We start from the raw sequence: 16233 nt of genomic DNA, 5'->3' as shown, positions 1-16233 counted from the left end.
CGTCTAGCAAGAAGAACAAAATTACAAAACACTTGCAGTGTTTATAATATATGAATGCCTGTTCCCCTTTGTATCAACATTACAAAAAACACACTGTCAGCTGGTGAAAATCTATTCCTTCCTTGTTTCTATGGAAATCAAGGTCCTTAGATTTCAGCTAATATATTTGTGTTCTCAGAAGTTTATGGGATCACAAATAGACCGTTATTTGTTTTTCAGGTTTTCCTAGGATTCTTCTTTTTGTTGCTGTTGTGGTTGTTACAAGTCATTGGTTAAAGTAACACTGAAATATTTGTAGTCCTTTTTAGTCTTACTGTGTTCTGTGTATAAATAGAGCTTTCAAGAATTTGCTGGCAACTACTGAAGACACTAATCCTCCACAGAAAGGTTAAAAAACTATTGGATAGGGTTTTCCTCTGGATTTGAGAAAACAGAGCTCTACTCTCTACCTCAAAGATAATTTGAATCTGAAGCTTTAGCAGATCTTCCACATACGCATAAATGCCTTAATTACCAGGATACTTAGTTGTGAATCTCCACCATGAAGTCTTTTCCTCTTTGTGTAGACTTTCATTGGATTTTCAATAATGTGAATCTCATCTTTTCATGTAAAAAGTTATTATTGTACACAATGAGTTAGTTAGTCTTCCCCCTTGGTGCAAGTGATATATGTTGATGAAACAGTAGATTCGCTGCAGCAGGGGAGGTTACTAAAGATTCATTCAGTACACCAGCAGTTCAAACCATCAGTTGGGAAGTCGCAGGTTTGGTGAAACCATGAACTCTGAGATGAAGAACGTGATTTATGATCTACCAAAATGGCTAGAAAAGAGAGCCAGGAATGGATATTGCATGTCAGTCTGTTGCATGTCACTCCATTGCAACAGTTATAATGAATCATTTTCCATTGCACAGTGTGTCTCAAAATGACACGGTAATTACTGCTGATCAGGAACAAAATGCACAGTCATTGCAGTAACTGAATATACTTGGGGGAAACAGGGCTTGGTATATCGGTTAGGGAATTAGAGATTATTGTGATGGGAGTGTTCAGAAGACTGACAAGTTAGGCCAGTTGTAATTTAGTAAAGTTTACTTTTAAGTGCAATTCATAAATTACACTTCTGCTAATGAATAGTTAGTTCTTACACATTATATTTTTGTGTAGATTATTACATACACAAAAAATCGTCCTTAATACTTTTATCTTAAATTACTTCGAGTATACCATACCATGGATCATGTTGGAAGCCTGAGTTCTGTTTTTCACTAGAATCCTGTAAAAGTAAAGCAAATTAAGTAAAATTGCATATGCCATAGAGTAACGATGTCATCTGTTGTCTAGAAGGAATCAGTCATTTGAGGAAAATTGCTCAAAAGCACCATGAAAAAGATGAGAATTTCAGAGTAATAAGTATTTAAATTTATAAGAAATTATTTTTGTTTAATTGTTTTTTAAATTATGTTTCCTGAGAGGTCATGAGAATTGATATAAGTGTTTAAGAAGACACTTGATTCTATTTCAGTTACAAAGGCATAAATTGAAAATAATTCCATTAGAATATGTAGTTACATTCCATTAAAATTATCTTCAGGTCAAAATTATGTAATGTTCTTTTGAAGAACATATCTTTTATAATTAGTAATTTGTAGTGAATAAAAGCACACTTGCCATGGCTAACTAAAGCATCAGAAGTCAGTGAGTGATACAGTGGTGGATAGAATGCTAGAAGTTAGAAGTAGGAATGACAGAAACTGTCAGTATCCTGGTGAGCAGAGGCTGGGTAGGTAATGCAGACAATGAAAGAACTGTGTTGTTTTCCTAGGAAAGTAGGTGTGAACACAAACAACTGATATGTTTCTGTAATGATGAAAGACACCTGTGAAAAAATGGAACAAAACAAGGTGGTTTGTTCTGCAAGATGTGAAACTTGTTAGAGGAATGAAGAAGAAACATTAATACAAAAGATGTACAAAAGAGAAAGTGTGGTTTCCTGGGAAAGCATACAAGAAAATGTGATTTTATATTACTATGGTAGTAAACTGCAAACAATGAATGAAGGACTGGCTAAAACGGTCTGTGCGGCAAAATACTTTTAGAAAGTGACTTAAAAGGTGACAAAAAAAGAGAATCTTGAAAGTCCTGTTAGATTTGAATTTTAATGCCATCAAATAGGTCAACAGTTTAAGGAATCATCTTAGCTTTATGCCTTGGTTTTACAGCTGAAGTCTGAAAATGTAATTTTTATATTCTTATACATGGTAGTTTATATATTTGTTCATAAAGTTTTAACGTATTATTGATTACAAACAATAGACCTGAAAGAAATATCAAAAGATATCTACACTATTCTTCTGTCTCAAATTAGGTGCAGTTGTATGTAATACGTACTTGAAAGCTGTCTACCTAACCCGCTCTTAGAACTTTCAAACTCTCTCTACAGCTTCTGTAAGGAATCCATGATGGAATTTAGACAACCTTAACATAATAGTTTTCCCATTGTTATAATGTAACCCTGTTCCTTCTTGCCATATCCACAATGAGCATGGAAAATTGTCTTCCTTTCTGACTGCAGTCTTTTATATGTACAAAATTTTAATCACATCTCCCTGCAGATATACTTCTCCCCAGACTAAATAAACTGCAGTTAGAGCTAATTAATCTCAAACATGTATTTCCTCAGACTTCTGATTATTCTGCCTTTTTTTTTTTTTTTTCCCAACTTCCTACACTTTTATAGCAGTGTTTGCTGGCTCATGATGGTAACACTTCAGCTGAGGCTTTACCAATACTAGAAATATTTCTTCATTTGTTCTACATTGCAACTTTCCTGTTAATTCCTCTCAATATAAACTTTGTTTTTCTCTGCTAAATAACGTTATCTTGTGAAACGCTGTAAGCTCCACATCTGCTTCTGTGTAACAGCTGACCCAAGCCACTTCCCAACTTGTTCTTGTGTAATTTCTTCCTAAGTGTGATACTTTTGTCCTTGAACTTGCTGAATTGGAATCTGGATGTTTCTGATAATTTCTCCAGTTCTAATCTTATCCTTCACAGTTATTTTGTTCTGTTTCTGCCTAGTATCATCTTATCAACTGCAGATGTAAAAAATGCCTGTGTATTGCACATCCAAGTAATTAACGTACATTTGGAATAAAAACAGAAAAAGGAAAAACAGCTGCAGAGTATTTCCAGACCTCCACAGAACTTGGTAAAGAAATGGAAGAATAATTCAATAGAAATAAGAAATGGGACAGAACAATTTTTTTTGTCGGGAAACCTATTAGGAAAGAAGTCTTACTCAACTTTATCTAAAGACTAAGTTTAAAAAATATTTTTTAGGGAATTTGAGGATTAGACCTTTTGTATGAACACGAATTTAGTGCCAGATGAACTTTGTCTTTCAGCAGAAGGCTTTTTTTCTACTTGTCATTAGTATAAAATTATTGTAATTATTTAGTGTTATCAATTAATATAAAATAATGTTGTCTTTCTTGCTAATAGATGTTTCTTTTAGCTATTTAACAGATAATTAAATAGCCCAGAATTCTCAAATATTTTCCATTAATTTTACTTCATACTCTCATGATTAAAGTTAAATTGAATATATGCTGCCTGTAGTTGTTGCACAGTTTGCTAAGTTACTGTCATGTAACCTCTCTTAAAATTAATTTCTTAAAAAAAATATAGATTTATTATGTTACATAATAAACTAAGAATTAGTAGAAATTTTAAGATTGAGTCACTGCTTTACACTTCCATCAGTATATCCTTCCAGATGGCCAGTGAGCCATCTGTAACCTTTTACTCTAACAGCAAGTCACTACATTTGAATATTTGATCTAGTGATCTAGCTTTCACTCAGCAAAAGAAATTATTATTTTTAAATACTGCTATTAAGTTTAAGGTTATATTAACAGCAGTCACAGCTATAACAGTTTCTTCAGCACAAAGTCTGTGAGCTCAGATCAGGCACATGGAGCAACAGTATAAAGACACAAAGCCTTTACATATTACTGGCTGTGCATGTCCTCACCACAAACATCTGTGTTGGCTAAATATGCTGTACACCATAGGGAGGTGCCACAGTTTTTATAAGGAGCTCAGCCAGAGCTCTGGGAATCTGACAAGCTCCTGATGGGATATAGAGGTCACCTCAAGATCAGTGTCAGCTCTGCTACTCTTTCTCCAGCACTGCTATTCTCTTCCTCTTGTTTTTTTTGCTGCCAGCTTTTAAATACCTGTAGCTTCTCATGATTTCTGTGCCACCCAGCTGAGTTTCTGAAATAACTTGTCTTATAAATTAATCCTTCCCATTAGAAACCATCTCTACCACCTACCTGAGCATGAGGATAAGGAAACAGAGATGCCAGAGGGCTGCAGATGAAAAGAGGTATGGTACAAAGCATGAATAGCTACCTCAGCAAATGGATACTAGGAACCATGGTAGGAATCACAGGTTGACAGAAGCACCCACAGATCCTTTTAACATAATTTTTGGACTCCTGTTGTTTTAGAAGCCTTTGATATTCAACAGAAGCTATATAGTTTTTCCATATAACAAGCAGCTTGTCCTATGAGCTTGCCTTTCTGTTTCAGCACACAAACACAACTGAGATCACTTCCAACAGTCACCACAAGTGAGATCACTTCCAACAGTCAGGAATAGGTCAAAACTATTCTTGTGGACAGAAACTGCCTTGGTTTGCATTAGAAAGAAAAAAAAATATCTTTCTATCTTATTGTCTATAAAACACAAACAATGCAACATCATATTTAAAAGTTGTAGATTAATCAAATGGCAAAATTATATAAAAGAACCCCTCCTGAATTTAACCTAAAAAGCATAGGATTATTTAGTAAAAATATTAATCAGAAAGAAAAAAAGGCTTATGATAGTCTCTGTTCTGTCCACAGAACTGCCTTTTGTGAACTGATTTTTTTTTCCTTTTAACTGAAGAAGCTTTAAATGAATAGAGCACTTCTCCCCAGTCTGCACAGCATATTGAATATATAAGGGTAGCTAATTTTGCCTTATCACATTTTTCTGAAAATATCAATACAACAAAATGATAAAAACAATTCTACCCAAGATTACTATAACTAGAAGTACATAATTTTGTAAACCACGACTGCATCACAGACATAGGTTTAATATAAACAAAATAAGTGCCTTTACACTTTCAGATTCAGCTTATTAGACTCCATTGGATCTCACTTCAAAATTCCAAATATGCTTATTTCCTATATATACACAGTTTGGGTGTTACTATGTTTATATTCTGCATGGAAGAAATTGGAATAAAGAAGCCAAGAGAAAATGGCATTATTTAAATAGAGTAAAACAATAAAAGAACATGTGAAACCTAAGAGACAACTCACACATTAATGGGTACTGTTGGCCAGAGGAGCTAGTTTTCCCTTCATTTTTCAGAGGCTGTAAAACTAGGGCAGAAGTACTATTGTTGCCCTAAATTATGCACTGGCTGCATAGAAATATCATTGCATGAATCTGTTCCTTTCCTAATGTCCTTTGAATTCTTAAAATTACCCCATCGACACTTCCATCTGACTTAACGCCACTTAAGCCCATTGTTAGGGAGGGAGAGAGAATAGCAACAGGGAACAAAGAAAAAAAAGCAGAGAAGATTAGTATTTTCCAATGTAACAACATGAAGGACTTTATCTAGGATGTATTTGTGCCAGTGCATTTTCTCAACTGTATATTCATTAGTACCAAGCAGAAAGTTCTTCTTTAATCCATTAAGTCTTTATATGAGAAATATATCTGTTATACATGCATGCAGAAATATAATCTTTCTACAAAGAATGTAATGTTTAAACAGAAAAGGCTGCTGACTCATTATTTGGGGCTTTGTTAAAGCAGCAGCAAACTGTGAGCAGATTGCAAAACCACTGAGTTCACAGGTTGCCCAAAGCACATAGTCTTTGCATAGTACCAAAAACATTCAAATGGAATTTGGTGTTGGCTGGTTCTGCTTCTGTTGTACTCAGAACAGAAGCAAAGGTTGCTTCAGGTCCTGCACTGTATATACAGTGAAGACATAAGGCAGTAAATTCTAGTTGGCCTAGGGACCAGGCCTTGCTCCCTGGCAATGTAACAAATACAGTTTCAGTATGTCTTAGGAGCAAGTAAATAAGTAAGTCCCCAAGAGAGATGGATACTTAGTTATATATTATCTCTACAATGTGTTCTGTTAAGTTTGTGACTACGGGAGGTTTTGCACACAGCTCAAATGCTGAAAAAAACAGAAAAACCCATATAACATGAAAAGAAAAATAATCAGGCAATGTAGTAATAATTTAGAGTAAGTAATGTGCTATGTTATAGACTGATATTAATCTATTACTAATGTATGTTTGATATATTATGTAAATATTGTTTGAATGAGACTGAAAAGATAAAACCAGAAACATTTACCGTATCTCCTTTAAAGAAATGGTTTAACAACAAGAGCTTCTACCAGAACACTGAAAAGCTGAAATGACACTTTAATTTTTGATAATATAGAATTATAATTCATATCTCAAAGTATTTCTTTTCAATATTTAAATACTTCAATGTTTATACACTAGACACAACTTAGAAAATTTTGATCTGTGAAGATGATAAAGTTGTAGTGAAGCACAACTCCTTCTGTTTGTTCACACCCTATAGCACCTTTGAAGTAATGCATGTGGGAAGGTGCAAAAAGAGGGATTTTTTCCTTCCCCATAAAAATTTCTGTAGTTTTACGAAGAGGAAAACTCGCTTGGTGCTAAGCCACCATTTAGGAATCCTTCCCATGCAGTTTTGATGTCATGTAAAGATAGATGAAAAGGTTTTCTAGCAGTATCTCATTTGGTGGAACAAGACTAACTTAGTGTTCAATGAAAATACAAATTGCAAAAGCCATTTTCTTAAGGGGTTGCCACTTAAGTTAGCCATCAAGAAATGTTGTTGGTCCCTTAAGGTGCAGCATACTTATGCGTCAGCAGTTCTATGAGAAGACTGTCTGGTTTCAGTGCAATGCTGTTAGGGTCCTCTGGGACCTGGTTTCACAACTGTCTTGGGACTTCTGGGCTCCAGACTCCAGTCCTTCTCCAGGGAGTCTCAATGAACAGGCAGCTGTGACTTCAGATGGGATTATCAAAGGTTCCCAGAGCCCAGCTGCAGTGCAGAGAGATAAATTGCAGTTGCAAGTGGGTCTCTGCCTTTCAAGCTACAGCCTGAAGCCTAAAGCATCCAACCTAAAGCTTCAGCAAATCCAACCACTCAGTAACTGCAGAATCAGAAAACATTAATTCTGTGGCAGCGATGTCTTTAACCAAAAATCCACCCAGCATTTCCATGGATCCCCTTTCTTGCTTTGGGGAAAAATGTAGCTGGATAACTCAGTGAAACTGAAAGACTGAGATTATATGTTTATGATACCACAAAGATGACTTTCTGACATCAATCACTAGCTTTTTTGACAAATTTAATTCCCAGACTACTCGGTAATTTTTCTTACCTTCTTGTCCTAACAAGCATTACTTTTTGTTTGTTGTTCAGAGGTCAGAAATTATGTCTTGCTGATTTTTTTGAAGTACCATGGTGGAATATTTTGCTTGGAGTAGTATTATATTATTATTTAAAAGCAAAAAAAAAAAAAAAAAAAAAAAGCTTTCTTAATTACTCAAAAAAGTATACTGAAACAACATTCAAAATCCATGATAGCAGATATTTATACATAAAATATGCAAACAGTAATATTTGCTCCCGAGAGGTAATCACCTATAGTTGATTACATGGCAAATAAGAACTCAGCATTTTCAATAACGAGAAGTTGTTTATTATGAATACACATTACATTTCATCAGTGTTACTATTATTTCAGTCATATAACAAAGGAACATTCATTTGCTGGGTACAGTAGAAATGGAACCATTTATTCTTTTCTTGCTTTGTAACAGAGTGTTCTTCTGAGCTCCTCCTGTTTACTCTGACTTTTCCCAATGATGTTTTTTTGCTGAGGAATTGAGGTGTGTAAAGGACAGACATAAAAGGAAGAGTAACGATTACTTCAGAAGGGGTAGTATTCTGAGGAAATACTGAAGTTTCTTAAATGATTGAAGGTACTCTTTTCTGTGATATTCAAATTAATTTTACAAGACCAGTTTTGGAGTAGCCAACTGCCACTAAATGTGTATTGTGGCATATCTAAAACCTTAGGTTTGACTTTGTGTACCCTGTTTTGCTGAAGTTATATTCCTGCTGTGGTTTAAATTTAGGTGAAGAAGCAAATGTAGAATTCTTTTGATGTAGCATAACAATTGAAGGGGATGGTGTGTCCTGTTAAATTAAAGAAGGGTATAAAGTTCAACTGAATTGTGAATATGTAATTTTGATATTCCCCCAGTTGCAGCTGTAACTGTGCTTTTAATTAAAACTGTAAGCTGCAGGTACTCATTACCACAACTAACAGATGAAAGTGTGATTAGCATCAAATGAAGGCAAATTGCATTAATTCCTCCTGGGATAGTATGGTAAATCCAGCACACACTCATAGTCCCAAAACTTAGGATATTGGCTGTTGCACTGTAGGAGACACCTCTACAATGAAAGAAGATTTGGCAGAGGACTAGAAAGCCATGGGGGAACATCTAGATTTAACACTTAAAGAGTGCTTACAGTGCATAACACTTTAGCAAGCTCACAAATTCTTTTATGCTAATGACAGTAGGTGTGATGTTTTGCTCTGAAGGATCTGTTCATGACACCTCTGTTTAGCACAGCACAGAGAAGAAATTTCAGCAGGCTGCTCATAATGAGTCACTACGCATATCTGCTGATCAGAATGGTTTGTATGAGGTTGAAAATGTAGCTCGGGTGCAACTACTGTTACTTCACATGATTGAGGGCAGGGCTACACCAGCACAGAATCTGCTGGATAAATCCTTGCTTGTGTGAAGAAATGTGGCAATCCAGCTGGTAAGAGTTACATCCTGGCGTCATGCTATGATCTAGTTCTATGCCCAGCTAAGCACCTTACCTCCAAGCTGTGCACTGTCTTGGAGTGTCTCTTTCCTTTGGATCTCTGAGGCATGGGGTGCTCATCTTCTGCCTCTGAGCTACACAAGTTTTTGAGTCAGAAAAGCTGGCCACTTAGATGGCCAGTCAGACTGGTTGATAGGTTCATCTACTTAGATCTAAGTGAATAGCAAAAGCCTGGAGCCAAGTTCTAATTTGAGCCAATGTAACTCTGGTGTAACTTTGCTGTATCACTGTTGTTACTCTGTATTTACAAAAAGTAGCAGAACAGGATGAACGTCATTGTGTCAGGACTGAAACTTTGGTTGTGTTCTGACAGCTTTCAGTAGCTTTGTCTTAACGAGAAGGAAAATTCAATCACATAGTTGCAAATTATGTAGTTTGCCTTAGTAGCGTGTACTTTTACCTCTCTTCCTTAAAAAGTAAATAATGCAGTAGTCAGGCAACCTATGATGATTACTCAGGATGATCAGTTTTCCTTGACTGTCCTGTTATTTTTGTCTATAGAAAAAAGAAAAGGTGGAATAAAAATGTTTTCTGTTACAGATATTGTGATAATATCTGAACCTCTCCTTCACTTATGTTGACAGAAGTTGGACAGGCCATATGTAACTACTATTTAAAAACATTTACGTTTTCAAGCACATAGGATTTCTATACAAGTGACTGATTTAATTGGGTAATATCCAGGTGACTAAAGGAAAGTTTAATTTTTAGTTTAACATTTTTCTACCTCTGTCAGCTTGTTCTGAAATTAGAAGGCAGCAAATGTCAAACATACCTACTTGCCTGATACGTTGTCATGAAAGAGAACTGTGACTTACATTGCTGTCATTTTCCCATTGAGATTTTCTAGGGTTCTTCCAGTAAATGTGAAAATTAATCAACTATATGACAAATAATTCTAATGGATTTTTGTGGTATGCAAATATAAGTCAATTATCTTATTCTAAAACCAGTGGACAGCCCAGGGTATGTTGAGCTCTCCTGCAAAGCAGCAGGCAGCATAGCAGGATCTCCCCTTCATTAGGAATGTCTCTCAAGGTTACTCCTCGAGGCTGAGAGATTCCTTGCTGCAAAGGATTCTCAGTAACTGATTAACAGCATGCTAAACTTTGAAATCTTAGCTAAGTCATACAAAGGATTGGTTGCACATACATGACCCTTTAGACATAAAATGTTGACCAAGTTTGAGACTAGGATTGGATCCAACCACACCTAGACTCCTCTCTGAGAAGAGTTTAGAAAGCAATGGTGTCCTTTCTGAACCTCATGACATCACGGCAGGGCCTCCCTGACAGTTTTGTCTCACCCTGTCCTCTACGAAGTAAATAGTCAAGTGTACCTTGCCATAAAATCTTGTTAAACCACTGTTGCATTTACCATTGAACTTTGTTATCTCACTACTTTGTATTAATAGAGTATAATGTTGCTTGTCTGTTATAACTGCATGACTCCATCTGCAACAGTGTGATAGTATAACCCTGCATATCATTCTTTTGCTGTTCTATCTGCTGGTGTTCAATTGGTTTTTTATTTCTAGTTTCTGGTTGGTTTTCATAGACAAATCATGGCGGGTAAAGCTGCATGCAAGGCTGCTGAAAGAACCAGCTAATGTGCTGTCAGGGCTGTTCTCTATAATCTTTGAGATATGTGGATATCAGGGTACTCCTCAATGTATGAAGGCAAATGTTGCCCCCATCTTCAAAAAAAGGCCAAAAGGATGGTCTGGAGATCTGTGGAATGGTCAGCTTCACTTTAGCTCTTGGAAAATCATGGAGCAAGTCCTCTCGGGGCTCATTTTGGGGCATATGCAGAAGAGGAAAGCGAGTAGATACAGACAGCATTGTTTTACTAAGGGTAAATTATATATGACCCATTGTCTTCTTTACCTTGTTTTTAGCAAAGCTGTTCCAGTCTGGAGAACTAGACAAGGATGGGTAAAAGACTGGGTGGATAATTTGGCCCAGATAGTAGCGGTTAATGGCTCGTACTCAATATCTTCAACAAGTGGAGTGCTACAGGGGGTCTATGCTGGGACCTTTCCTGTTCGGTATGTTTGTCAATGGTCTAAAGAAGTTTACAGAGAGCATGTTCACCAAATTTGCAGATGACACCAAAATGGGGGACCTGCAGGCAGGGCTGCCATCCACAGGGACCTAGAAATGTCACAGGAATTGTCCAGAGAAAACCTAACGAAATTCATCAAGGACAACCACCAAGTGCTGCCCCTGGGCAGGAGGCACTGGTGCAAGAACATAAGCTGGAGCCTGCTGGCTGGGAGCAGCATTGCAGGAAGGGACCTGGGGGCCTGGCCTGGCTGCAGAGATGGCCAACAGCACCCTGGGCTATAGACACAAGGGTGGAGCCAGAAGACTGAAGGAAGATATTATTCTTCCCCTTGCTTGGCTGGACAGTTTTTCCTACTGTTTATTCCTGGTAGAAAGAAAGAAAGGGCACAACCTGAAGTTTCTTCAGTGCTGGCTTTCAATCATATGACATTTTTTTTCTTAGACTGAGTCAGCAAAACATTATCCCTCAGACTGTTCTGGCTTGGTAAGGATTGATTTTACTTTTTTTTTTTAAAAAAACAATTTAGCAGAATGTCACTGCACCAGAAGTGCTTCTATTGATAAAGTTGACTTCATGGGCCAGAGAACATTCACATTCTCAAGGACTAGTACCATCGCCAGCAAGCTTGGCAACTGATTTCAGAGACTAGTTTCATTGAAGACTATTAAGCTATGGCATCACACTAGTAGGAGGTGTCTCAAGACTCACAGGAAATACATGAAAGAATTAGGAAATCTAAATTGGATGTTTTGGTTGTGTTTTGCTTGACCCAGTATCCTTTTGAAGTCTAGTAGTCACATCCATAATTCAGTGGTTTTCAGTGAAGTTGGTGCTGTCATATAGGACATTCCAAAGAATGTAGGTGTGCTTCTTTTGCTCATGTTTATTTGTTAACTGACAATAAAATTACAAAGCTGTCAGCAAGATGAAATTGGTGTCAGCATCTGAGATTCCCAGCTGTGCAATGTGTCCAGACCTGCACCCTAGAGAAATTTTTAAATGGGAATACAATTTCCTTCTCTTCTGTTTTTTTCCTATTGATTAACTTGAAGATAAATTACTTTGCAGGTACAGTCTGTCAGTGCAGTGTGGTGAAAATGGAGCTGGTGCAGCCAGCTCCAGACATTTCTGAAATCAAAAAGATAAATTAGTTAACAAACAGAAGTTTTTATTTCTTTTCTGATTTTTCTAAGACAAAACTATATGAGAGAGTTTGACGAGATTTGAGTAAATTTAACAAAATTATTTTTCACTCCTAGGTTAACAGAGAAATAATCAGGAGATCTATCCATGCAAAATAAATTTGAGTTAAAATATTTTTTGTAGAGCAATCTTAGGCTATTTTTCTAACTTTATGTGAAAACTTATGGGACATTGATTTTGTGCTGTGTTCAACTACAAATACAGCAGCTACCCATTTCACATGTAATTTTCTTTACCTCACCCCTCCCCCTCCCTCACCCCCCACCCCCCACCCCCACCCACCCCCCAAATATCCAGATAGCAAAAAAAGAGATGCCTTTCCTTTAAGGAAGTCTCAATTTAAAGATCCTGTGGTTGTAAAAAAGATGGAAGGTATAGACAGACATTTGTTAATAAAACTCTGAGTCTATGTGCTCATATGAAATACGAGATGGTCATAGATATTATATCATATTCCTTCCACCGAAATAATATTTTATTTCCACTTCAGCTCTTCTATATGCTTATTTCTTGTTCTTTCGAAGATGAGTAGGGTGCTACCACTCTCTTCTTGTGGTATGATCATCCATTTCAATCACTATAAGGCTTCCTCACTACTCTAAAGCGTCCTTTTCTCAATTCATGAGATCTAAGCTGAACAAAAGCTATCTTAAACAGTTTGGTAGTGTATTAGCAAAATTGTTGCTCCCTCAGGTTCCATCCACTGACAATAAGCTTCTACTTTCAGTCTGTGAAATGTGTTCTTTTATTTTCCATCTCTACTTCTCCAACTTCTTCATTGTCCTTGAACTGTTTTACTGCAATAGTGTTTCAGATTGTTTCCCAAATCTGGAAGAAAAATGTCCAAAATAACTTTCACCACCCCTCTTTCAGAAGTATATTTTAGGAGTGGTAAGGCATGATCATCAGTTTGCAATAATGAATACTGTATCTTCTGTTGAGGCTGTTAATATCTTCCCTGTTTTTGTTAAGGGCCACATTATCTCTAGTTCTTACATGAGTAAGGAAGGATAGAAAGAACAAGGAATCTTTCTTCCCACTGCCTTGTGCATATGGGAACAATTGTTACTGTGATATGCTTATGTGTGCATTTCATGGTGTCATTATCTGCAGCCACTGGAGAACAGACCTGTGCTGCTTGACCATATTCACCCCTAATTTCAAAGGCATTGCTGGACAGAAGACTATGCTACATATTATATAGAAAAATACAAAGTCCCTTCCTGGATCAGATGAATTCTGCTTTGTTTCTCATTTAATTCATTGAAGCATTCATGCCTTCTCTTTCTATTTAATAACTCCTTTGCTTACTGTTTTTGAAGAAGCAACCTATGGCTACCTGTTAAACATTTACTAGTTAATTGTCATGGAGGGGTAGAAGGTTTTCCAGTAAGAAGATTGCTAACTCCTGATTTTCGTACATTGAAGTAAGGATCATGTCTCTCTTTTTCTTCGTCCTGGGCATTATTATCATTAAGTGAATGGAGTTCAAAGGAGATTATAAAACTTACCTTATTTGAACTTAGGCATCCTGAATTTCCTTCTTCTCCAACAATGCTGATGCACTGGATGAACATTGGATGCATGTGGTCTGGCAAGAAAACTCTTCTCCTAGTAGTGTATACATGTGAGAAATCTGAGCTTGACAGAGAGAAAAAATAAAGAGGTTTTTGGTATCATGTAGACTGCTAATTTCCTGACCCTGGCATGTGACTTTTTTTTGAGATCATTATTTTCTCAGTATGAACAATTTTTTACTGATTCACTGTTACACAAATAACAGATCATTTTTACTCCTCTTTTAGCTGCATCAGACATTGATTTATTCCTCACGAAAGAAAAGTGCCATTAAATAATCATAAGAAACTGGTATAATTTTGGATGTCTAAGGATGACCAAAACATCTGCATCAGGCTGGCAGAAATGACACAAGATTCCTGGAGACCTATACCCTTGTGGAAAAGCATCTGGAAGCTAGCTGCATACTTTAAGACTTTGCAAATGCCAATAGCTCCTTTTGTTTAAGTGGTTGAATCCCACTTAAAAATTTGACTCTTAAATAACTAAATGATCTGTCAAATGTTACTTTAGAAATACTGGTTTGAACCATTTATTTTTTCTGGTGGTTAAACTGTAATTCTAACTATTGAAAAAGCTAGAATACAGTTTTGCCGGTTTTGTGTGTCTGATCCAGCTCTGAGAGTAATTTTCTTTCTAGTAGAGGAATAAACTGAGGTGGTATCCTCTGATCTGCATACGAGATTTGTACCTGCCATGAGAAGCAAAAAGATGTTTGACATGAATCATTTCTACGTGGCTTCAAAGGATTTACTATTTAGTTTTCTTGGCTTACTATTTCATGTTTTCATAAACGTCATTAACATTGTCATGAAATACTAGTTCAATGCCAAATACAAAATAACAGTAGAAGTTATTGGTTCTTGCAGAAAGTGTTAAGTTCTCGAGGCCAGAATTTAGAGTTCTCACTCCTTTTGAATAGTGTTGTGCTCAACAGAACTATGCACTACTAACTTCAAAAGAAGTGGAAAATTCTAATCCAAACCTTGCAGGTTGTTTGGATAGGATAAGCTGATAGACTGTCACATATCTAATATTTGAAACAGAAATGCCACAAAGCAGCTTTTCTTAGGGTTAGTAGTGCTTCATGTACTTTCACAGTGGGATTCAGAATTTGCAGAAGCAGCTGAGAAATAATTAAATTACTAAGTTAATATTAGTTTGAACTTAATAAATGTATCTGTTCACTCACAGTGATAATGCAACAAAAATTCCAAAATACTGAGTAAAACCTAGCCAGCTGAGGTCATTGGCAGCTTTTAATAGGTTTAGAAATTCATCTTCTTCTCTTAATGTACTTTATCTGTAGGAGTATGATTTTTACAATCAACACAGAAATAAATTTTGTTTCTTTTAACATTAAAACTTAATTGCTTGCCAGTAAACTGTTGTATGCATGCCAAAAGAATGCCAGTTTCATGATCCGAAACATAAGATGGTTTTTCAAGAATGCTGTGTAGTAGACAGTTATTATGTACTCATAATTACTGTTCAGTAATTACAACTACAGTAATGCATTTGAGGAATGTTTTAGCAAATCATTCAAACGCATTCCCTTTCTCTTGAGAGCTTATAATTTCATGGCCATATTCCATTCTGTCATATCACTACTGGGTTTTTTTCACAGCTTATTGTTTAGAAGTTAGAATTGTTAGAAATTTATCTGATAAGGAGAATAATATTATCCAGTGTAAGATAAGAATGTTTTCTAATACAGAGCAAACATTTGAAAGCAGTTGAGGATCAGGAAGAGGCATGGAACTTTCAAAAGGGAAGGATAACATGCAGTTTATTGAATGAGATGAGTGAAGTTCTGAGAAGGGAAAAAACTTGCAACAGCACAGTATGACATGAGGAGAGAGAGTGAGAGAGAATGGCATCTACCAAAAAGTCAGTCATGTAAGCCCAAGAATATTATTGTTTTTTCTCTTTTTTTCAGCATTCTTCTCTACTTTTCAGCAGCTATACTGTGGTACCACAGTAGGTGGAAAGCTTTGTTTAATGGATGATTTTTAGGAAGGCAACGTGCCCTGGAACGTGCAAATAATATGCTGTTATGTGATAGGAAAAATGTAGAAAGGTAATTAAAACTTTTTTTTATGGAGATCAAAGCTTCAATAAAATTAAAAAAAAAAAGAAAAGAAAAGAAAAGAAAAAAAAAAACATTTGAGTTTGGTGAGCCATCCATCTTAGATTTTTTTTTCATATAGTGTGAAATAAAGTCAAAACCTTGCTGAAACTCTGTAACTGACTTGAAGATCTTCCTTTGAAAATAGCATTGAATTTTATGGGTTTAGTTCTAACTAAAACTAATCTGAAACAGATTCTGAAAATCCTGAAACAT

Source organism: Falco punctatus (assembly GCF_963210335.1).
Source record: "Falco punctatus genome assembly, chromosome: 3".
NCBI lineage: Eukaryota > Metazoa > Chordata > Aves > Falconiformes > Falconidae > Falco > Falco punctatus.
Note: the sequence above shows the minus strand (reverse complement) of the source record.